The 24,582-nt window shown below is 37.9% G+C and overlaps 1 protein-coding gene across 1 annotated transcript in view; it reads left to right on the top strand.

Moving 5' to 3' along the window:
• Positions 1-24,582, top strand: part of GPC5 (glypican 5) — a 785,797-nt gene that overhangs the window by 184,281 nt on the left and 576,934 nt on the right.

Below are 24,582 nucleotides of genomic sequence, written 5' to 3'. Positions count from 1 at the left end.
GCTTACAAAATACTAGCATTTGTGGATGTCAGAATGATTGTCAGAGAGCTGATCTCTATGGTTTTGCTTTATTGCTCTCATCACCAGAACAAGTATTTCTCTGAGCAGGAAGTCCTTGTGATGACAGAGAGCAAAATATTAAAAGGTTCATTGCAATTACTTTTTTATAAAGATCATGCTGTTAATACAGCATTTATTAGTAGGTAGTATCAAAGGTCATTTCAAAGAAGGTGGCTAAAGGCTGTGAAGTGAGTTAAAGTGGGAGATAGCTGGTACCAAGTAGAAGGAACAGTGACAGCCTGCACCTTCAGGTGTCTCTAAAAAGGTTAGGTAGCAGCTGTAATTTATTGATCAATGATACCTAAGGAAACTTAATGGATACCCTTTCAGCAAACAGCTACAGGTCTACTTTTCTTGATCTTCTTGGGTAGTCCAATGCTTTGGCAGCACCAAGGCCCAATGAGTGGTTAACTCCCTTGATAGTCTCATTGGGAACCTTTGTCTTAAGCTTTCAACAATCTTCTCAAGATGACGTGTTCCTTCTTTAGGTATCTATATTTGAGATTTAATATCAACTTTACCTCCTGGCTTTTGTTTTGCTGCCCCTCCCCAAATAAGTTATACTACTCCTACCAAATGTTTCAGTAACAATTTGAAGTAAGCATCCTGTAATTACAGATTTCCTAAGAACAAGGTACATGTATCATTACTTCTGGCTGCTTACAGTCTTACTATTAATATGTTATATCTTTTCAAACCTATATTATTATATTATATGGTACTATTATATTTTAGTTATTATTATTAACATTATAACATTATTAATGTTTTATTAATGTTTTATATCTTCTCAAATGTATATTATTATATTATATGGTATTATTATATTTTAGTTACTATTATATTATTATACTATTACTATGTTTATACTATAGCACTATGCTGTTTGATTTTGATTGATTAGACACTAAAGTCCTTACACAGAAATGAGACATTCTACTAAATTCTAGACCATAGTGGGTTTTTTAAAGTAATTTAATTTGACTAAAAATATTTAATTAATGCAAATTATTAATTTGTGGATCAACCTAAAGATATAACTGGTGACAAAAGCACTATATCTTAAAAGTAAGACCACTTTGATATTAGTTTAACTTATAAATTTCCTTACTATAATATTTTGTTTTCATATGTATGTTAATATATATATTTATATTTTTGGTCAGTAAATTTTAGTGTTAACTTCCTGAAAGAGCTGAAGTGTAGATAATATTTAGAAGTACAGACAGCTGATTAAAACCAGAAGAGCAGGATGCTCTGAGTTGCCCTAGGTGATCAACTGGAGCTGAGACCTGCAGATTAGTTCCTGCATCTCAGTACCTCTACTTGTACACGAAATATGTTGTGGTACATATTCTCCTGCTTCAGTAGCTATGCGAAGGTGCTCACATTTGTCCTCTTCCTCCCCTTCATTTTGACATGTGACACAAGCATGCAGGAGAGGGGCACATGCATTGGGCGTGCAATGCCTGGAGATTTCTCTCGGTTATGGAAAGTCAAACAGCCTCAGAAACACACTCAAACAAACAAATTCTACAAATTCAGAAACAAGGAGGTTGTGTTTGAGCAAGAAAGGCTCCTGATCTGCGCCACAAATTATGCCGGGAAATGACGTTTGAAATGGATCAATGAATCAATCAAGTAGTAAAGAGATCTGATGGGAGATGAGCAGCATCAGAAGTGATTGTGTTTGGGGATATTGTGGAGGGAAATTAAGACATCAGGCTTTGGGAATGTGGACTGGAGGCAGTGAGCCTAACCATTGTGCAGGCAAACCAGATTAGAAGGGACTAGTAACATGCAAAAAACAGGGTAAGCCATTCAAAATGATCTTGTTGAAACTCAGCCTGAGCCCAGTTTTAGCATTTTGAGGAAAGCTGTGGCATACTCGTAGAGTGTTCCCAGAAGTATTATGAGATCAATCAAGAATCTAGGAAACTCAGCTTACAAAAAAGGAGTCGAGGAATTAGATTTCTTTAACCTGGAAAGGAAAAACTGTTAAGAGAAAACGCCAAGTGCAAACAGGCTGTTGCTAGGGGGAAGTGTCTGTTACCTGCTTCCATAATGGCTAAGACACATAGCAGACATTTAAAATATATTCTGATTAAATATTAGGGAGAGTTTTCTAGTGGCAGGGATAATAAGGGACAAAACCAGGTAGTTTTGGGGTCCAGCGTCTGCCTGAAAGAGAATGTTTAAGAACGGGGAAGAAAAGGCACTGAGAAATGATGCAGCAAAAGCTGATTTTTCCTTGGAGATATGGAGATAAATTGGATAACCTCTTAAAATCTCCTCCAGCCCTCTGATTCTGAATCTAGGATTATCTAAATCCTGTGTTGCTCAACTTCTGTTGCCATGATGCCAGGATACTGTGACATTTTAGAAGCAATAATGACCGGAGCAGGCATCATTGTTTTTCTCTGTAAATACTGAAGAACACCTGAACCTGTACACTCATTCTCTTTTCTTCTTTTATTTCTCCCCACCCCCCACCCCCTCCACCTCCATAGTAATAAATAAAGATATTCATGAATTCATATGTGCAGTGTTCCTGGCACAGATGGGGGAAAGTCTGTATGTTCAAATTAGTTAAAGATAAATAGATTTTATCTGGTTTGAGATTCTTCATAATTTCCGTCTGGTTTTGCCTTCTATTTAAAAATCATGTGCCATAGCTGGTAATGACTGCAATTTTGTGTCTGACATGGGAAAGCGATATCATAAGCTACATAATGCTGGTGTGAGTGTATCACGACCTGAAGAGATTGCTGAGACTGTTTACTGTATCTGTGTTTCAAGCTGCAAGTAGCAATAAGCCCTGGAGACAGAATATATGTTTTAAAAAAAATCTTTGCAGTTCTTCTTTCTCCTTTTCTGTACATTTTTTCTAAAGGAAGTAGTTCAAGGTTTTAACAGCTATAATATCATAGCTCAGATAAATCTTACAGCCACTGCTGTTTCTAATACCATCTAAGAGATTATCAAGCCTGGATGGGAAAAGGTCAGAAAAAGAAAAAGAGGGTATTATTCAAATGAAAGCTTACTTAACAGTTTACATTTCATATGCTTGAGCTGTTTCTTTTTTTGGTTTAAGCCTTTTTCTTTTTTTTTTTTTCCTCCCCTAAATCGTAATGTCATAGCAGTATGGCTCTTGATTCTGAAACTAGAAATTGTTCTGAATCTAGCCTGTCACACAGTGCAGACTCATGCTTTTATCAAAAACTGAGACCAGAATCCCCAAATTCCTGTATTCATGTCAGGCAAGATTGGTAGCGGGCAGGACTTGCAGGGGCAAGACTACTCTTGCAAGGTCCACGTCACTGCAGAATGAGGGAGGGGACATCTCAGAGGAATCTCCAGCCCTTCCACTGTTTTACCCAATCGTGTGACTACAGTGGTGGGGCATGAAATTCAGACTTCAGTTTTAAAGGCATAACTGAGTGCCACGATGAAGTACCTGGAATTTAGTGTTACAGGATTCCTTAGGTTCAATGGAAAAAGAGGAATTGCAATTAATATGTCATGCACTACCAAAGCATATGAGAAGAACTGCATGCATCAGTTTGGACTTTCAGTGGATCTTAGCATTAAAGCTAAAATAACTGGAGTTGTGCAAATAGACTGAGATTGTTCTCATCATGAACATAAAGTGGTTTAACTGACATTTATACAGTTTCGGTACTCCAGAGTGCCTGGATAGAATGTGAAGAAAGATGGATTAAAAATCCACAGAGGAGTGATTCCACTGAAATAAAAATAGATATGAGAGAAGAAAATAGTAAAATTATGTGTGTTGAAGCATTCAGGAGTAATGGAGATTATTAAAAACAGCTAATCAAGTTTGGAAGGAAGAGTTTCGTATCTAAAGTATCCAAATTAAGAGGAATTAAACAGCATGGTTGATTTTAATTGCTGAGCAAGTTGTTAGAAAGTGATTATAATAAGCATCTATCATCAAATAAATGCTTAACTTTAGCACAGCTCTTAGGCTGGGGAAAGGAATTTTCTCTTTTGATTCTTAAATATTCTGAAACAAGACTACCATCCTGAATCTGAAGAGAAGATAAATGGTGATACAAGGAGATCTAATGAATTCCTTTTAGTTTTCTTCTATTTGAACTAGTCATCACATTAGAATGAAGCAGAATGTAAACTGCCATCAAAGGCACCACTTGCCACCTATGGAAAAGATTTGCCTGAGCAATTTGACTCTTATTGCTTTGCCTAATACACCATTGCCAACAAGGACCAGTGACAGATGTGTAGAGAAAAAAAACAATTGTAAATATGTGCTTCCTCACACTGTAAATTTGGAAATGCCTGACCCAGAGCTGTGAATGCTCAGTCTTCCCATGAACTCATAAAATCTTAGCACCAGTAGCGTTCCACAGCAAGCTAACCAGAACTTTTCAGGTACCAAAACACTGAGTCAACTTAAGAGGTAAATGGTGGATAAAGATATTTTTAGGCTGAATGTTTTGTAAGGAAAATGAAAATTAAATAAATTGTTAAATCCAAATGCCTGAAATCTGAAGTATTTTTGTTTTGAATTGCTGCTGCCCCTTTAAGGATGCTTGGAAGTGAAGTCACCTGGACTGTAATGAAAAATCAGGTCATCTGGTCTATAAGAACATGGGGGTCCAAAGGTTCTCCCTGAATTCAGGAGGATATTTTCATTTGGAAAACTACTGACATCAGGATATGTTTGATGACCAATGAGCAACACCATTAATTTTACCACTGCCTGCTGCCCCCCCCCCCCCCCCATCACAAGTCATTTCTTATTGATCCTACTTGACTTGTTAGAAGAATGAGAGGGGCTTATGATAAATTTTTCTGTGTCAACATAGAAAACAAAAGGCATTTCTACTTCTGGCATCCACATGTAATTGAATAACAAAAAATAATTTTATTGTTCTAATTGCTGGTTTTCTAGAGGTAACTTTTTGTTGTCTTTTCTTTTGATGAACCTTAAACATTATTTTTAGGTTAGCTTAATGAATTTGGGGATTCTAGTGGAGAATATAATCTGAACTATTCATTCCAGAGAAAGACAAAAATTAGAAGAAAGAAGGATACTGGCTTGATGATAGATTATATAAAAAGGTAGTTTATATGAGAAATGAAATTCAGATCCCTGTGTCAGATGGCTTTAGGAGATCCAAGTCTGACATCAGGCGAGAAAGAGAAATAGTATATGATCCCTTTGTTTATATTAGTTGTGGGGTTTGTTCTCTGTTTTATCATGAGATACAAAAATAAAATAATTCCTGCTTTCATAGTGGTAATATCAGTTCTCAATATATACTTAGATAAACCCCATGACTCTCGAGGATGGAATTTATTTAATTATGTAAAAGCAGCAAAATATGTATTGCATTTGATTACCTGAAAATAAATGATCTATTTTTCCTTTTGTTTGCTTGAGCAAATATATAATTTTCTGGAGTGTTTCTCCTAGAAACATTTGAGTCATTTGTCATGCATAGCAGGGGTTATAATAGAAGGGTTGTAACACCAGGTGAATTAATTTTTATTAAGCTGGTACTGATTTACAAAATGTATTGACTTTTAAATTGAAAAACATTAGAGCCATGTTAAATAAATAATAGCGTTTAAAAAGTCACAGAAGGCTGTTGAAAGATAGGCATGAGAAAGAACAGTGACCAAGGATATTCTAAGAGTTTGAATTACAGCATCATCATACCTTCATTTTGGAGTGTTTTGTTCTTTCATTTTATACAGCCATAGAAAAATACACTTACTCCAGGATTTAGTATTAGTGATGACTCTTAGAGGTTTTCCTAGGGAATTCATGACTACTTTACCATAGTTTATGACATGAAACAATGGAGGCAAAAAAAGAAAATGTATCATCTCCTTTTTGTATAATACGTTTTTTTACTAATACCAAGGAAAACTCATACAAGAGGCTTTGCTGCATGGTTCAAAAATAAGCCCAACATAAAATAAATAACTGTGAATCATAGCAGGTTATACTAGACAGAAGATTTGTGTATTTGTGCCTCACTGAAGTTCTTATAAAAGAAATGTGATCTAACTGAATTCAACTTTGATATACAGGATATCTTTCAAATAATAAGTTCAGTGATACTTTGCAATGAGGCCCCTCTCACACAGTGATGTTCTGCAACATTTTATATTTCTAAAAACAAATTATTTATCGCCTTTAGCCATGGCAATTTAACACAACAGCTCTCAGTGAATTTTTTAAACAATATTTTGGGTTGTAAAATATCTTCTATGGGGTCCTCTTTCACTGTAATGTTCACAGCAGTCCTCTATAAACACTGCAGGCTTACCAGTCCAGACAGCAAACTTCTGTGTGCTAATGTTCAGCACCGCAGCATTCACAGATATTCCTTTCAACCTTTGTATTGCTATGTTACATCTGGCAAAGACTTTTCTCTTGACAGCTATAGGTCAGATTTTCATTGAGCATCCTGCACCAGCTGTGAAAATACGCTACTGAAACTTAGATTATGATGGGGCTTTTGTTTTTTACATTTTCACAGCTGACTTAGATACTCAAGCAGGGTGATTTGAGAGATCTGGAAATTGATTGGGAGTCTTATGTGAAAACCACTGATATTTCCTGTGTGTCTAATGGCAAAAGTTTGCAGTAAGTTTTTCTCTATTTCAGAAAAAAATTGCTTTATATTGTCCTATTTTGGTGAATATTCTGTAGATCTTTATGTATACAGCTTGATTTTGTTGATGTTGTTTATGTAATACAGATGATAAAAAAATGGTATTTGTAAGTTTTATTAATGCATTCAAACAATGAGTTCACTCATTAGTTTTTCTAGAAATAAATATTATTCTTTCCAATTATATCAAATTCTTCTTGCTGCTTTTGTAGTCAAAAGAATCATTAGATCCACTCTAATGAAGTAAAACTAATCTGCCATTCACAACTGGGAGTCTACGAGCATGTTCTTCAAAATACCGTATCTTCTGTTCTCTTTAATAAAAGTTAAGGTTTCTTATCTTCCTTAGCAGCTCAACTTCTTCTTGTATTCCTTTAGAATTATATGAAGAGAGGTACAAGTTGCCTTATATTCATTAAAATGACTATTTTGTTCTAACTGTTTCTATTCTAACACTGCATTCTTAGGGCTAAAGTTTTTTAGCACTCACCCACATGTGGGCACTCAGGAAAATTAAGCTGAATTAATGAAGACTGTGAATTTAGAAATCAGTGACATTAGCTCATTTTTTCCTCAGTTCATTGAATGAATAAACGAAACTGAAGCTACTTTAATTCAGAAAGAATTTTAATTATTAAAGCATAGTATCCCACACAGAAGTTTAACCATGTTTTGCTAGCCCATGTAATGCGTTTGCATTTTTAATGTGTTCCAAGTGATGTTTTGAGCTCAGCCATGTAGGCAAGCACATACCTGCTATGAGTGCTTCAGTGACAACTATCTCTGAAAAAAGACTGAAGCAAAAACTAATGAAAAGGACATGAACACACTTACATATGCCTTGCTGCAGGCTTAGTAAATGACCCAGTCAAGCACTAGTGTGAATAGTCATGTCCAAATCTGAAAAGTTTTCATGTTCAGGTACTGCCTAAGATTTCATGAGAAGTTATTATGAAGAACAGATCAAAGCAGCAGAATTAAATTGTTACATTCATGCAACAGGAGACTGTTCAGATTATTCCCTAATACATACTTGCTACCTATGAGGCAGAGAAAGAAAATATGAAGCATAAAACACAGTCCAAACTCACAATGAACTGTTTTCCTTCCACAATAAAAGAGGTCTCTCTTCTGCTTGTAATAGGCAGGAGTACCAGCAGACCTTCCTTTAAACTGTTAGAAATCATGATGTATATTTGAGCAAAATCTCATGACACTGGATGGAGGGATTGCACTGTAGCATACTGCTGTGTAATAATATGTAGCTTTTCCTCCCAAGGAGTGTGAGGTGTGAATCTCTGTCATGTTAATTTTTAAACACATTTATGTCTTATGTTAATAAGAGCTTGCTGTGCTAAAACTTGTGATATTATTCATCTCTTTTTCAGTAAAGAGAGAAACGGACCCTTGTAGGATGCAATTAATTTAAATGGTTAGATAGAACTCCCTAGTAGGACTTGTTTCTCCCCCTTGGCTGTAAAGGGCATCGGTCTCAAGGTAGTGCTAGAATTTATGTTATCTAAGTTTAACATATCTAAAAGAAAACTAATATGAAGCATCTATGCTGAGATTAAAAACCAAAATACCCTAAACACTAAGTGTTAAACCTGGGAGATTGATCCAGAACCATTATGCCTAAGTGTTTGGGATAATTCACCAGAAAATAAGGTACGCATGTTGATCCATATTCTGAAAGTAATGATGTCATATAGCAGTGTTGATCAATTTCTGCTAGTGCTGATCTTCTGCTCAAAGTGATGTATGAAGGTAACTGGGGTAACCAGTATAAAAAATTGTGCAGGACCAAGCACCACTCTAGCTCTTTCTCAGTACCTTTGATCAAAGATGGAATATATTCCTGAATAAGGTATAAAACTTTCTGTTTTGCATAGTTTCTTAAAGTTGTTTTGTTTTAAGGGTTAGATAAAATTGGGAATGGATTTGGAGAGAGTTAGGGTGTTTATGGAAAGAATGTGAATTTTTTTTTCATTTTCCCTCTGTTTCCTAAGCCTATTTTCACTGCAGGAGAGGTTATGGCATCTAGAACTCCAGGTTTTAAGTCTCCAGTTCTTATAAAGTGCTATAAAAACTGGTATGTTTGTGTCCTTTTTCAAAACATGATGACAACAATATTTGAGAGAAGCTTATGTTCCTGTACATGAGTACGTTCCTACTAATCCTTCTTTTAATATGTCTTACTTTCATATCCTGATGTCTTTAAAACCTCTGAATCACGCATAAATACAACAATAATAGAGGAAGCAATAGGCCTATCCTATGTTACAGTCTAATAAAACTGCTTTTTGTTTGTTTGTTTGTTTAATGAAATACTTCTGGAATCTATAAAGATAGCATGGCAGATAGCTAATATTATTGCCTTCAGTTCAAACTTCAAAGCAACATGTTCTATTTAGGGAAGAAAAATATATTATCAGTGCATCTTGAAATCCTTGTACAGAAGCTGTTTAAAATAAATAAAAATAACTTAAAAAGTCCTAACAAACAATGTTTTTTATATAAGGATGTTTCATTTTCCATTGAAAAATATTAAACATGGTCAGTTAACATGCTGCAGTTCTGAATGGTAGAAGAGCAGTACTGAATGGTACAGTGGTTCTAGACAGCAGCTAATGGAGAGAGACTGCATAAATAATTAGAGTTATTTTTTTGAGCAAAAGCCTCCTGTATTTGCAGATTATCACTATATTTTCTTCAGTTCCTTGAACAGGAATCCCAAGATAAGGGCAACTGGCTCTTGACTGCATATATTTCTAGCACAGGAAAGATTTGACTATGGTCCAAACCAATGAAAACTCATTCTGGAGTACTGCCCTTCAGCCTTTTGACAGCACAGACTGTATTCACAGAGATCTTGGCAGTAATCATTTAATTTCAAAACCATATTTTTATATCTAGGTAATTAGTTTTTCAAAGGAGAATTTTTTACCAGCCAGTTCAAGAGCTGATAGCTAGACTCTGCCCCCTCTTCTGTACTTTTACTTCCTTAGTAAAGGAGTCTATTTGCAGAAAAAAATGTTGAGTCAAACAGCCTGAAGTGGTTTATTTCCTTAGACACCTGTGAAAGATTTAGAATGAAAAATAATTTGGCTCATGTCTCACTTAAAGCTGTTAATTCTCCTGGATTCTTATGCTGATAATGCCATATTTGAGTATACAAGGAAGACTTCATTTTGGGGGTGGGATTCAACTGACATCTTCAGCTCTGCAAAACTTAGGCATCTAATCTGGACTTCTCGAGTCCCCGTATAGTCAATGGAGAGAGACACATCCTACGTAGTGCTAGTGGACTTACTTTTTCTAAAGGTTGTGATCACTTGGAGTGAGCAGCACAGAGCAGCTGTGTAGCTTAGATGATCTGAATCTTGCCCTCAAGGATGTGTAGATCTGATGGAAAAAGATTTTCCCCAAAGAGAACAAGTAGAGGCAATTCAAAGCATGTTTCATGGCTATCAGAAAGAAAGTACAGAAATGGGTCACTTCTACACTGTGCCTCAGGGAGCTGTAGTTAGAGGTGCACCACTGTGCGCCGTCCTTAGGTAAATGTCACCAGAAAATGACCACTGAAGGTAAAAGAAAAACAAGTTTTCTGAACATCAGCTGAAGCTCATTGAATTGCTTTTTGCTGCTTCCTTCTTTCAGATTCCTCTAGGCTTTGAACTCCTCTGGAGAGGGAGCCTATGTGGCAGATGCTTCAACACTGCCATTGGAACAGTTTGCAGTGTGATAGATACAGCACATACGATGAGTCAAACAGATGCACATGACAAGAAGAACTCTTGTCTCAGCTGTGTACACAAGTTGTAGTGGAATACATGAAGAGAAGCCATATGTAAAAAGATCTACAGTTGTTCAGATGAGCAGTTTTCTCTAATACTTCCATCACCTCCAGAAAGATTTAAACTATTTGGGATTTGCATTGCCCCCCCACCCCCACCCCTTTCTATAAATATGAAATAGACCTTGAATAGATAAGATTATCATTTTGTGGGAAGGGAACAAATTATTTCTCTAGGGACAGACCAACTCATGTCCTAGGAAATCTCATATTCTGATAAATAGGCAGTGTAATAAGTTGATTTTTCTCATTTATATGTGTGTATAAAATAATTCTGAGCTTATGCATTTGAACTTGTGTGCATCTGGGGGTAATGCTACTTTACCTTCACCTGTCTGCCTGCAATGAAGAGGTACATATACATACTGTAGTCAAGATTTATTTTCTTCTGTCAGTTAGGTGTTGAACGCAACTAAATTCACTCTGTTGCGAGGAGCTTTTTGGAACATGTGAAGGTAGATGAATTCCCTAACGGTATTAATCTTGGGGGAGGTAAACTTGGGGGATAAATGAAACCCATCTCAGCTGAAATCTGCTGAGATGATAGGACAAAAGTGGAGATTTCACTCTGAAGTTAGCTTCCATTTGGGGAAGCTAAGCCTGAAGACAGACATTGTCAAATGAATAGATCCCAGCTATGGGAAATTGTATTAAAAGTCTTGAGGTCAGCTGGTAGTTGAAGGGAACACCTGGAAAGCAAGCCAGATTTCCAGTAAGGAATGATATTTTTATTACCCACATCTGTCTCAAAATATCGTTGCTGTTCTGTAAAAATTTGCATTTGGTGAAATTAAAATACTTTTTTGCTTTCACCTTAGTATTTGTAGTGAGTTCAAACTAATTATAATACCTTGATAACATCAGAAAATTTGGGAGATAAATTTTCTGCTGCAAATTTTTTTTCAAAACAGAAAAATTTCAGCACCAATATTATCACAGTTAAAATAACCCATGATGAATCCACGTTAAAAAAGCATGTTAAAACTAGCAACCCTGGGGCATGTTTTTCATCAACAACAAAAAAAGAGAAAAAAAAAAAAAGGGACATCACGATAATAGTGACAATAATATGTCCTTCTGTGGCTCTGGTTTTCTGTTTAAATGAGACCACTTTCCTGGAACATTTGGAGATCTAAGTCCAAAACAGATTTCCAGCACACAAGCTTAAAAAAGTGAATAGGCAATAGTCCTTCACAGTTACTAACAATAAATGATGTCTGGCCAGCCAACTAAAGAAGGAAGGTACTTAGCCACATAGTGTGTAATTAAATCCAAGAATCTCTGTCCCAGGATGTTGTGGAAGTCAGCAGTGTATCTTCGTTCAAAGAATGGCTAGACAAAATCATGGAGTAATTCATCAAGGACTCTTGATAAAGTTACACCATAGCTCTGCTTTCTATAAATTGCCAGAAACTGGGGGACTGTACCCAAGGAAGAGAAGGGAGAAAGCATAGCTGTGTATTTTTATTCAAAGTCCCTGCGGGCTAACCTTAAGAGAGCAGAGCTTCTTGAGTGGAGACACTTCTCCATTTGAAATTATTCTCTGTGATACTATACTGCATATTTCTGAACCATATTCTTCTTAGAAAAAGAAGAAAAGATTGTTGGGCACTCGAATGTAAACCAGCTGTAACCTAATGATCACTCACACTTGTGCATTTACTTCAAGGCGTGTGTACTGTAGATCCGCAATGTCCTGCTTTGCAGCAGTCCCTCAGAACTAGGAAGTGAGAGCCAGAAGTTAGACCAGAAATGTTTTGAAGTTTTATGGGCTTCCCCACTGTGACAAAAAGATAGAACTTTTTTTTTCTTAATTTCAGACAGTATGAAGAGCTCAATCTTATATATTATTTCCTGTTATTTCTTTGGAGGAAAATACCAGTGTGATTTTTTTTTCTTTTTCTCCCTCTAATCTGTAATCCTCCTCTCATTTTTTCATAACATTTTTTAGTTTACCTCATATTTGCACAGCTCTCTCATCCAGTATTTTTCATATCTTTTTCCCATTGATTTCCATATTATTGTCTCTACTTTGCATTCCACTTCAAGCCTTTCTTCTTTGCACTGCATTTCTTTATTTTCACTTCATTGGAGTCATATTAATCATACTACAACAATGACAAAGTGGACTTTGTAATTTTATTATTCCTGGGTTTTCTTCTGATAGCCCCAGAATAACTTTAGAAAACAAAGTGAGTCTGTTTGCAAGTATTTTGGAAAGGAGTCCTTCTTGTTCTACGGGATTTTGACAGGTGAAGTGCATTCTGTGTTTTAAAGCAATTAGAGACGTAGTGTTTGAGGTTTTTTCCCTGTTTGCGTCTTACATTTTCTTACTATAATTCAAGTGACTATTAAAATCATTCATTCTAAAAAAACCTGCAGAACTGTAACAATGATGCATGTGAGACACCATTTGTCAGAAGTCAGCATTACTTTCAAACACTTTAATGGCAACTATAGTTCACATTTGTGATGGGTTAACCCTGGCTGAACACCAGGTGCCCACCAAAGCTGTTCTATCACTCCCCCATCCTCAGCTGGACAGGGGAGAGAAAATATAACAAAAGGCTCGCGGGTTGAGATAAGGACAGGAGAGATCATTCACTATTACCGTCACGGGCAAAACAGACTCAGTTTGGGAAAATTAACTCAATTTATTACAAATCAACCAGAGCAAGGTAATGAGAAATAAAATCTCAGAACACCTTCCCACCACCCCTCCCTTCTTCCCAGGCACAACTACACTCCTGGATTTCACCACCAAGCCCCCCCAGCGGCACAGGGGGACAGGGATGGGGTTTATGGTCATCACACGTTGTTTTCTGCTGCTTCACCTCCTCAGGACAAGGGCTGATCGCACTCTTCCCCTGCTCCAGCGTGGGTCCCACCCACGGGAGACAGTCCTCCACGAACTCCTCCAACATGGGCCATTCCCACGGGCTGCAGTTCTTCACGAACTGCTCCAGCATGGGTCCATTCCACGGTGTGCAGTCCTTCAGGAGCACACTGCTCCAGCGTGGGTCCCCCATGGGGTCACAAGTCCTGCTAGAAAACCTGCTCTGTGGGCTCCTCTCTCCACAGATCCGCAGGTCCTGCCAGGAACCTGCTCCAGCACAGGGTTCCCACAGGGTCATGGCCTCCTTCGGGAACCCACCTGCTCGTGGGGTCCTCCACGAGCTGCAGGTGGAGATCTGCTCCACTGTGGACCTCCCTGGACTGCAGGGGGACAGCCTGCCTCACCAGGGTCTTCACCACGGGCTGCAGGGGAATCTTCGCTCCGGCGCCTGGAGCATCTCCTCCCCCTCCTTCTGCACTGATCTTGGTGTCCGCAGGCTTGTTTCTCTTACATGTTCTCACTCCTCACTCCGGCGGCAGTTTCTCCCTGTCCCAACTTTTTTTCCTTCTTAAAAATGTTATCACAGAGGCGTTACCACTATCACTGATTGGCTCGGCCTTGGCCAGTGGTGGGTCTGTCTTAGAGCCGGCTGGTATGGGCTCGCTCTCTCTCGAACACAGGGGAAGCTTCCAGCAGCTTCTCACAGAAGCCACACCTGTAACACACCCCACCCCCCCCCAGCCCCACCCCCCCCCCCCCCCCCGCTACCAAAACCTTGCCAGACAAAACCAATACAACATTTCATAACCCTGTTATGATCGAAGAGAAACAAACAAAAATGGGATTTGGGGGGGGGGGGGGGTGAGGCTCTGTCAATACTCATTTGAACTGCATCCAATCTGATTAGGCCATAATCTGTCACCTTTGTTCAAAGTTTCTTTTTTTCCACGTATTCCTACCACTGCCAAGCGCAACATCAAGAGAAGCAAAAACTTTTTTTGGTGGCCCTCCGGAGAGAGCAGTTCTTTCTGTTGCTGCATCCTGGGTTGCCACCCAGTGGAAAAGACTGTAAATTTGCGTTGTCGCAGGCCCAAAAAGAGAAGCCTTGTTACTCACCGACCTTATTCTGCAAGGAAATACCTGTGGGTGGTCTTTTGTGAAAATGCTGCTTGCTTTTGTTGTTTTCCATTGCTTTAATTTAGATTTAGAAGGTGAACTAGCAATAGCACGGAATCCTCAGGTAAAGAAAGGCCTCTGGGGTTTGCTTCTTTTCTCTAGATATTTACTGGGTTTGATCAGTGTGTTACATGCTGTATAACAGCCTAATAAAACAATGAGGCTCTATCTATATTAATATAAAAACTGATTAATATGGCAGTGAATCAGAGCTGTGATTTGCAACAGTGTCTTGAACTCTACAAAAAAGTTACATAATTCTCAACTTCTTGTAAATTATGCCATGTGCTATTACAGTCTCTTCTAACACAAACTTCATTTGGCCTTAGCTATGTTTAAACAGGCAACTCACAGCTTTGAGGAAAAAAACCAACCAAACCACCCAAAACCAGTTTCCAGCATGTATAACTGAATTATCTGACTCATTCTGCACTTATTTCATCTAAATGTTTGAAATTGCTGAACAGAGCTAATGTAGGCAAGTGTTGGCAGCCACCAGTTTTTAAGTGGTGTGTCGTGAGGAAATACCTGGAGTATTTAAGGGAAGGAGGACAGTAGAGAAGGGTGAATAAGAGTGCAGAAAAAAGCAAGGGCACTGATGACTCTACAGAACAGAGAAATGGAAGGCAGTGACCAGTAACTTCCATATCTGAAGCAATTCCTGAGTAGTCATCATTCTGCCCTGCTCCACAAGCCCAAGGGTGTCCAGAGCAGACCAAACACAAATGGAAGAAGATAGTGGCTAAATCCTCTTTCCTTTGGAAGTCTGTAGTAGTCCATTGCCATGACGGAAGCCAAATTACAAAGCACAATCTCAAGGAGTGCTTTCTTTCTTTAGGAAGATTAAAAGCAATAGAAACTCAAAATCTTTTCAAATTTTCCCTCATGTTTTCAGCTGAAAAGAAGCCTCCTTATCTAGTCTATTATTTGTATTTCCATTTTTCAAATTCTTCCCCCAAGCCTTTGTCAGGAGAGAAGAAAAGAGGGCAAGGCAGATTCTGCCTGTAATAGCTCATGTAGTTTTCCAAACTTGTCATGAGAGGTTCTGCTTCTTTAAAGTCCTCTTCACATTAGCATACCTCTTACTGATGGACCCAAGTTGTAGCAGATAAGGTAGAAACCTTGGAGGATATAAGCCCTATGCCTCAGTACTTTTTTGATTGTTTGCAGTGTGAACCAAACAAATGCATACTGCTATTTATCCTTTTCATAGTAAAAACATGCATGAACTGCTGCAGTTCAGGATTCCAAAGGGAAAAAAAGATAATATTTTTTTATACTATTTTTTCACCTTACGTGTAGAACTTCTGTTGTTATTCAGGGCTCAGAAACAGAGAAAAGCCTGGGTTGGGAGGGGACCTCTGGAATTACTGGTCCAAACTTCAGTAAGAAGTCAGGGCCATAGATTAGGTTATTCAGAAATCTGTCAAGCTGAGTCTTTTAAGATTTTCAGTGACATAAATTTTACCAGTGTTCTGGGCAACCTCTTCCAGTGTTTATCACAGGGTGCATATTTTTTTCATATAGCCAGACAGCATTTCCCCTGAGCAACTTGTACATGTTGCCTCTTGTTCTGTCACTGTGCATCCTTGTGAAAAAAGCATCCCCTCCTTCTCTGTACCTATGTTTTAGGTGCTTTATAAAGGGTGTGGTGAGATCCCCCCTGAGCCTGGTCTTTCCCAGGCTGAACACAGTTCATTCAGGCTTTCTTCATATGTCAGGTTCTCTAGCTCTCTAAACATCTTGGTGGCATGTTAATGGATTCACTTTTCTTTTCAGGCCTGTAAAGGCCCATGTGTTGCCATGACATTTGCAATTATGGCTTTGGTTTGTGTTTTCTTTTTTTTTTCCTTCAATCTGTCTTGAGTGTAGTTTGGGAAAGGTAACAAAAGCACACTCTGAAATCCACTCCTCACCTTTAATATGACCTCTGTCACACTTTGGACATAGATCTGGGTATTTTTCTAAGACCAGTCATTATATTAATCTATTTTAATAATTGCTAGAACTAGTTACATTCTTATTCAGCCTTCAGACTATTTTTATTCATATATATTCTTTAAAATTGCAATACAGCATAAAGTTGTGGGATTTGGGCTTATTTTTTTTGTTTTGTTTTCCTCTGCTTATAATCACAGCTGTGTAAAGTATGGCCAGATATGGCCATATATAATGTTTGATATACAGATGTATATAGTAAATGATTAGTAGGATGCAACTGAGAAATTAAACAGTCAACAGCTAAGATGTGGGAGACTTCTCAGACAAGAAAAAAAATCCCACCCATTTTAAATCCTTAGTATACGTGCAAAAACTGGAGAGGAATTCTTTCCTCCTAAATTGTGGATGTGTTACTGACCTGCTTTCTACTGACAAAGCAGATACAGATGCATCTACATTAGCATTTTAATTTGGATGAGGAGTGTGCTTTTGACACAAATCTCTCAATTATCTCCAGTTATTTCAGTTCATGTTATGGAGCAGTCTTGGGGCAAATAAACAGGATTCCTTTCAGATGAAACTCAATGGTAAGGTGTGCCTGAAGATTGCACCTAACATACCCTAACTACTAATGGGCATTCAGTCTCTTGGGATTAGAGTAGGTCTAATTAAGTATTCTCTTCCCTCCAAATATCTATAGTGTAGATATTGGGCCCTAAGCACCAAGTTTTTACAGAAACAAATTTCTGTAAATTTGTGGTTACAGAATTTAACTACTTGCTGATGTTGGACATAACTTGGCTTGTTATGGCTCACCATAGGGAACTGTGCATGTGTGTGGGAGGAAGGGAGGCTGTTAGGAAAACCAGTGTACAAAACCTGGCAAACCCAGGCACATGAGGGCGACTGTCTGGATTTCCTTTTTTAAAAAAAAAGGGGGGAGGGGGAATGTATGTCCTAAATATATTTGTATCAGAATATTTCCTGTTATTCTAAGACTCATTATTTAAATGGATTATATATAACAATTAACATCCTTTTTAAAAAAGAATGTTATTGATACTTGTATTGAAAAGGGAATTGTTAAATTACATGCTTGATATAAAGGCTTGTGATTGTTTAAAATAATTATGTTTATAGCAACACAAACCTTTTAATGAGGTATGATGAACTGGGACATCTACTTCAATGGAGGAAAATAAAGTGAAACACTTTTCCTCCAAATAGAATACATGATCTGTTATTTCAGTGGGACAATCATCATGTACAAGCCACTGTACTGGGATGTTTTTCAGCCTTAATTGCCCTGTCAGTTACAATTAGAGGTGTTAATGTAACTGTGAATTGCTACAAATTACTTGTGGCTTTTGCTCCTTGGCATTCTCAGCCTGTCTTGCACAAAAAGATATCAGAATGACTGAGATTTCTTGCTGAGTCTGTTATTAAGGTTTGCTTGTTATACTCCCTGGGTAGTTATTCACTCAGTGTGGATTCAGTATTATGGGTGTAAGATGCCTGCAACAGAATGGTTTAATCCTTTAAAGTAAGGGGGAAAATATTAATGTATTAGGCATTTTTTTTTCTGAAATAGCTTTGGCTATAATAACAATTTGTATAGCTGTACTGGTTAAAAAAATTACGGTTTTTACCAAAGTTGTTATTAGTATGAAAACCTATGATTTTCACAATATTATGGGTGCTTACTGATCTATAGTTATTTGTCATTGTTTTTTCTGTTATAATAAAGGAGTTAATTTTTTTCAAAATCCTACCACTGTAGTGATCTAGAACAAAGGGATCATCTTAGCAGAATGACAGAGAAATTTTTGACTGTTGGAGGAAACATGACTTGAAAGTGGGGCACTGAGGATACTGATTTGCTAGTCCTTTCATTTCAGTAAGCAGTATCAAAAGGTTACCTGATCCAACACTAATAAATAAAGCAAAGGAGGCAAATTGTATGAATGAATGAACGCTATGATACTATACTCCGTGATAGAGAGAGAAAAAGATGAAATGAGATTCATAGAAGGGTGGCCAAATGCTCCCAGCTGTGCAGTAGGTTAGATTTGATTTTCTTCCACTACTGAAAAGCTACCAAGTATAGTCGTTCAGTGGACTAATGGACTTACTTTGTCTTGTTTTGAAACAGCTGCTCTGCATTTTTGCAGTCTTAAAGATTGCATTGCTTTTTGAAAGGGCAAATGTCTCTGACAGTGGATTAAACTCCCTAGTGTTTGCTTCAGAGCTGGAAAAAACCTCAGACTGCAGGATGGTTTTACCCCATTGCCTGAAATCTTGGAACACTGAGTAAATTGTACACAGTGAGGGGCCCTTCAGTATAATCACCAAGTGATGGATGACTAGGTGAAGTGACAGATCACCTGTTTGTTCAGTTTTTAAGTATATATACTGCTTAGTGAAGCAATCTAAAATATCAGTCATCATTATTGGTTGTTTCTTTGGATTAACAACTGATTACTGAAAGCCATCATTTCTAAGGCAACATTTTAAATGGTATTAATCCAAATGAAGTAGTTTCTCCTTAATATCTTTTTGTTCGTTTATTTGTGCAATACAAGTATTCTGCTAAAATAAATGTAAATTTAATGACTGTAAAGACTGAGTGTTAAGATCTTTTCTTTCAGCCTGTGCTTAGAAGGGGAGATGTCAGGATTTGAAAATATTTTGAAAATAGGAAAGAAGAAATGAATCATTAGCCCTCAAAGACATGAATGGTTTTCAAAGTAGTTTTTTTTTGTAAACTTTGAAGGCAAGCATGTGTTTGTATGTTAGGGAAGTTTTTATCTTACATCATTTTTCTTATCTCATCCAAACAAGTGAGCAATTGCTAAAATTATATAATTGTTAGGAATTGTAAAGACAAATTTTTTTTACAATTATTTAAGCTATGAGAAGTAATGATCTTTTTATAAAATTAGTAACTACTAAGACTTTATGTTTTGCATAATGATAAGTATACATTATTTTAGAGATGATGTGGCACTGAGTTACGTACCTATGTTCTTTGTGTGCCTGCTGACACACCTGAGGTAGGAAAAAAATAATTCTGTAAACTGAAAGCATGAATATATTCACCAAGTAGACTAAAAAGATTGTATCACTGGTGTGTGACATGGTATATAAACGAAATATAACCTGATGTTACCAACAAAAACCTTATTAGATGTATATGTTGTTCCCATATATGTGTGTTTGAGTGTGTGTGTGTCAACTTAGCATAGTATGAAAGACCAAGTAGCAAATTTGTCTGACCTACAATATGTAGGAATTAAAATTGCCTAACATTGTAACTTTCTATATCACAACAGTTTGATTTTCAGTATTTCTTAGCTACAGAAAGTGTTTTGAGGGATAGACTGCAACACTAACAGTATTGCCATAAGTATACTTTATGAAATATTTTTCTTGCTGAAGGGAAGGCTTGCTGGCCTATGGGAGAGAAAGAAAGCAGAAACTTTTTCTGTTCTAAAATGTCTTGGGGGTGAAGCTTTCATGTTTGCTACTCTAGGACATTACATCTCTAGTCTAGTCAGAGAAGTGGACTTACGAGTCTCAAAAAGCTACATTTTAATATTGCCACAGCATGGTTATTTATGTGCTTCAGTTCCTGGTCTGCAAACACTGGGAATATCAGAGCATGGTTTTAGCCTATGCTTTAGGCATCTGACTTTGGGCTTTTTCCTAAGCTAATCTTCTTAGTCTTCCTAAATTGTAAATAGAACTGGACAGACTCTGCAGGAAGGTGACTGGGAAGCTCTGAGTTAAGCTTCTTCTCTAAGCAGCTCTTTTGAAGAAGCACCTACCTTTCTCCCATGATAACATAGGAAGCCTTGCTCAAATCCTTCCGATTCATCTTTCTTGCAGGCTTCCTTTCCCTTGACTTTGTCATCTGCTTAAACTCAGACCATGAAAAGGCATTTTGGAAGGTAAATACAGTCAGAGGAATACTGCTGAAATCAAAGGGAACTGCTTATGTGTGTAAGCACACACACAAAAAGTTGTTGCAAAGCTGGGGTGTTAGATAATGAAGCCTTTGAGGAAGAAGCTCTCTGTTTGGCAGAGTTATTTGTTAAATAAATAGTACCCAGCAGGCTCTACTTTTGCAATCAATAACTGTAGTATTTCTTTTCATGTTTGTGTTTAGATAAAAATGTGTTTATGCTGAAGCTCTTGCAAAGATTGACTGAAACTTTAAAAACCACATAGTGACTCAAATATTTCACAGGTGCTTTTCACCAGAGGATGACAGTTTTACTTTTGTGTAAAGGGTCTTATGATAAACCAAGAAAGAACTATGCTACTGTATTTCATAGATATGGCTGCATTTGTACAGAATATTCAATTACATTGCCACATCAAGGTGCATATACATAAAGACATTATTTCTGTTTATTTAACACTACTGTTTCAGGTACTGAACAGTTACGCTTGACCTGTTTCTGATCTCTAGAGCAGAAGGTGATTAACTGCAGCTTTTGTTCCCCTTCTTGCTTGCAGGTATCTAGAAGAAGGCTATAAAAAGGCTTATTCGAGGGAAAGAAAGAAGGTCAGGCACTCAATCAGACTGTAAGAGCTGGGTTTACTGTCAAACTGGAAAATCTTTTCTATAAAGTATATTTTTTTTCTGTAACAGTTTTTTTCTATTGTATAAAATTAGCATAGGTTCTATGCCTTTTTTTTTTTCTCTTTTGAATCTGTAATTCAACTATTAACCTGCTGACAGAAAAAGCACGTTAAGCTGTGGAAGACTAATGGCAGCCTGAAATCATATGGCCTACCCAGTAGTTGGGTTGCATGTTGACAGAGGAGATCAGAAAGAAAATCTTAAGTCATAGTGAAATAGGAAATTTACTGGGACCTGTACTGCAACGCATATTCATTTCTCAAAGGTATCACATCTATGTAGATCAGTTAACAACTGTTGGTCACAGTGCTAATCAAATAGATAATATGGAATAGGAAGGTCTTTAGTCCTAATTATTACACTGTGATCCATCCTTTCTTTAATACTGCCTCACCTCTCTCTTCAGATGGGAATTTCATAGCTGATGCCTTCTTAATTAGTTTGCAAATGCTACATTCTTCACACATAAGGTGGCATCTCCCAAACATCAGGCTTTATCTGATGTAGCTACTTTTTTTTTTTCCGCAGCATTTTTACATCTTCACATTGTCCACACTTTGGGTGTTCGTGGAGGATCCCTAATGGCTCATGGAGTGGAGAACAACACTAAAATTTTTAAATGATCTTGGCATACTGGAGAAAATATCTGAAAAAAAAGAATGACATTTGACAGGGGAAAGTGCAATGAACTATAGGTAGACAGAAATAAGTGCCATGCACTTACTGGGTGAACTTAATTAGGTAGTAGCTCTCCAACAAAAGGTAAATAAGTCATGCTAGATCACAGTCAGAATATATTCCAAGAGAGACATGCTGTTGGGAAAGTGGCAAGCATGTATTGCAGTACGCCAAACAGTCGTGTATTTTCAACTGTATTCAGCATTAAGAAAGGTTCAGTCAGAACAGTGTGGCCAGCCAGGGTAAGCAGGGCACGAAAAGAGCAAGTTCCTACTGAGATCCATAAGGTGTGGTGTTCACACAACAATGTCAGGTTGTGGCAAGCTCACAGAGTCCTGGGTCTGTTTAGTAGTTAGCTCTTTTGTGTCATTTTCTTATGATGTAGGCACCATAGATACTGACAACTGAAGTTGCTATAAGGAAAATGGAGGAGGATTACTGTGGGAAAAATAGAGAAAGAAGTAACACTGGTTAAGTAGGAGATAAATAATAGTTATGTCTGAGAAAAAAGTGGCGATTTATGGAGGCTTCACATATCTTAGTTCCATGTAATTTATTCTGGCAGCAGTCCATTTACTCCACAGTAAATTAAGTATCTCTATAATAGAATTAATAGGTATAACGGCACTCTCTCTATGTAAAGGCAGACGTCTTCTCAAAGTTCTCTTATATGCAAAACATTAAAGGTAGAAATTGCTGTATTTTGGTATTCAGTTATTATTCCACAGGCATTTGCAGAGGTCAGAAAAGTCTTTATCTGATTTAGGATAAAAATCATTGTTATTTCTTCACATTTTCTTTGCAAAAGAAAAAGCCAGCAGGAATCCTGCAGTGTCAGCAATTCTTGGGAAACAGAACAAGAAGTCCTTTGGAGTCAGCCATGACTCAGGGATTTTACAGATGTATAGCAGATGAGTACCCTGGGGTCATCACACAGCAGATGAGTACCCTGGGGGCCTCTGGAGAACACCTAGTCCAGTCCTCTGCTCAGAGCAGGGTCACCTAGAGCTGGTTGTTCAGGGCTGTGTTTTGTGCAGTTTTTAATATCTCCAAGGATGGAGACACGACAACCTCCCTGGGCAGCCTGCTTTCAGATATTTATATACACTCCTCCTAGTTCTATCAGCAGACTTCTTAGGGGTGCATTCTGCCTCATTGTTATGAACATTAATAAGGTTGTTAAACTGTATAGGTCCCAGTTTTGACCCCTGGATGTGCACCACTAGTGACTGCTCTCCTCCTGGACTTCCTGCGACTGATAACAACCCTTTGAGCCAGTTCAGACAGTTTTCAATTCACCTGACTTACCTAGCCAATACCTCTTCAGTTTGTCAGTGAGAATGCTACAGGAGACAGTGTCAAAAGCATTGCTAAAGTAGGGATGAACAGAATCCACTGCTTTCCCCTCATCTACTAAGCCAGTCATCCTATCATAGAAGGCTAATGGACTTCTGTGTATGTCCATTTTGTTTAAATGTTCCCTAATCTGGTCCTTCTCCACTGAGGGTAAGTCTTCCTTGCTTCCTTGCTAGATTTTCCCATGGGCCTCAAGGATCTGGGATTGCAGAACGCCAGTTTTACCAATAAAGATCAAGGTGAAGATGGCACTGAGTACTTCAACTTTTTGCATGTCCTTTGCTATCAGGTGTCCCATCCCATTCAGCAGCAGTCCCACATTTTCCCTAGGCTTTTTTTTGCTTCCGATACACCTGTAGAAACTTTTCTTGTTGCAGCTTCGTGACTCTCCACATTCACCTCCAAGTGGGTTTTGACTCTTGCCCCCATCCCTGCACCCCTTCTCTGTATTCGTCCTTGGTGACCTGACCCTGCTTCCACCTTCTATAGACTTTCTTTTCTTGTTTGATTGCAGTCACGTGCTCCTTGTTCATCCATGTAGGCCTCCTGCCACGTCTGCTTGATTTCCTGAACAAGGAGATGGACTGTTCTTGAGCTTGGAGGAAGTGATCCTTGAAAATCAACCAGCTTTTCTGGACCTGTCCTTTCCCCAGAACTGTCTCCCATGAGAGTCATCCAAGCAGATCTGTGAACAGGCCAAAGTCTGCTCTCTCTTCATTTCTCCCAAGTTAAACAGAGCCCTGGAGATTAACAGGAAGTATGTTTTAAGCTACTTTGTGATCTTTCAGGTGCTGTACATGGGAGCTGAGCTTCAGACATTGCTACACAGCTTGCAGGATGTTGAGTCTGTGTCCTGTTTCTTCCTGTGCCACAGTCAACCCCACTCATGTTTGAATTGCGCTTATATACCTCATGTCCATTCCTGGTTTTGAACAGTGTGTCCATACAGGAGCAACCATCTTCCCTTAGTCAATATGTTGCTCTGCTAAACTAATGAAACTCTCTAAGGATATACCTTCACTGCTCAAAGGAGTGCAATGCAGAAGGTTCCCAAGCTCGTGCCTAGTCAAGCTGGCATGTCCACCCTGCACTTTATGGAGACGCCAATCCCTGGCAGAAATATAGCTTAATATAGCATTTCTTAAATTAAGTCATGCCTACCAGTGTTCTTTTCACTGTTGGATATGAAGATCATATTGTCATAGCTGCAGTATTTGGTAGCTTACTGTGACTGTGTGATCAAGTATGCTTGACAGGGACCTAAAAGAATTCCTGTTAAGTACATGAACCTAATCTTGGGAAAAATACAAATAGCATGAAGTGTAATGGTACAGAGCCCCATTACTCAATTTCTGACTCC

Source organism: Accipiter gentilis, chromosome 13, assembly GCF_929443795.1.
Source record: "Accipiter gentilis chromosome 13, bAccGen1.1, whole genome shotgun sequence".
In the NCBI taxonomy this organism is placed as follows: domain Eukaryota; kingdom Metazoa; phylum Chordata; class Aves; order Accipitriformes; family Accipitridae; genus Astur; species Astur gentilis.
Note: the sequence above shows the minus strand (reverse complement) of the source record. Positions and strands in the feature narration are given on the sequence as shown.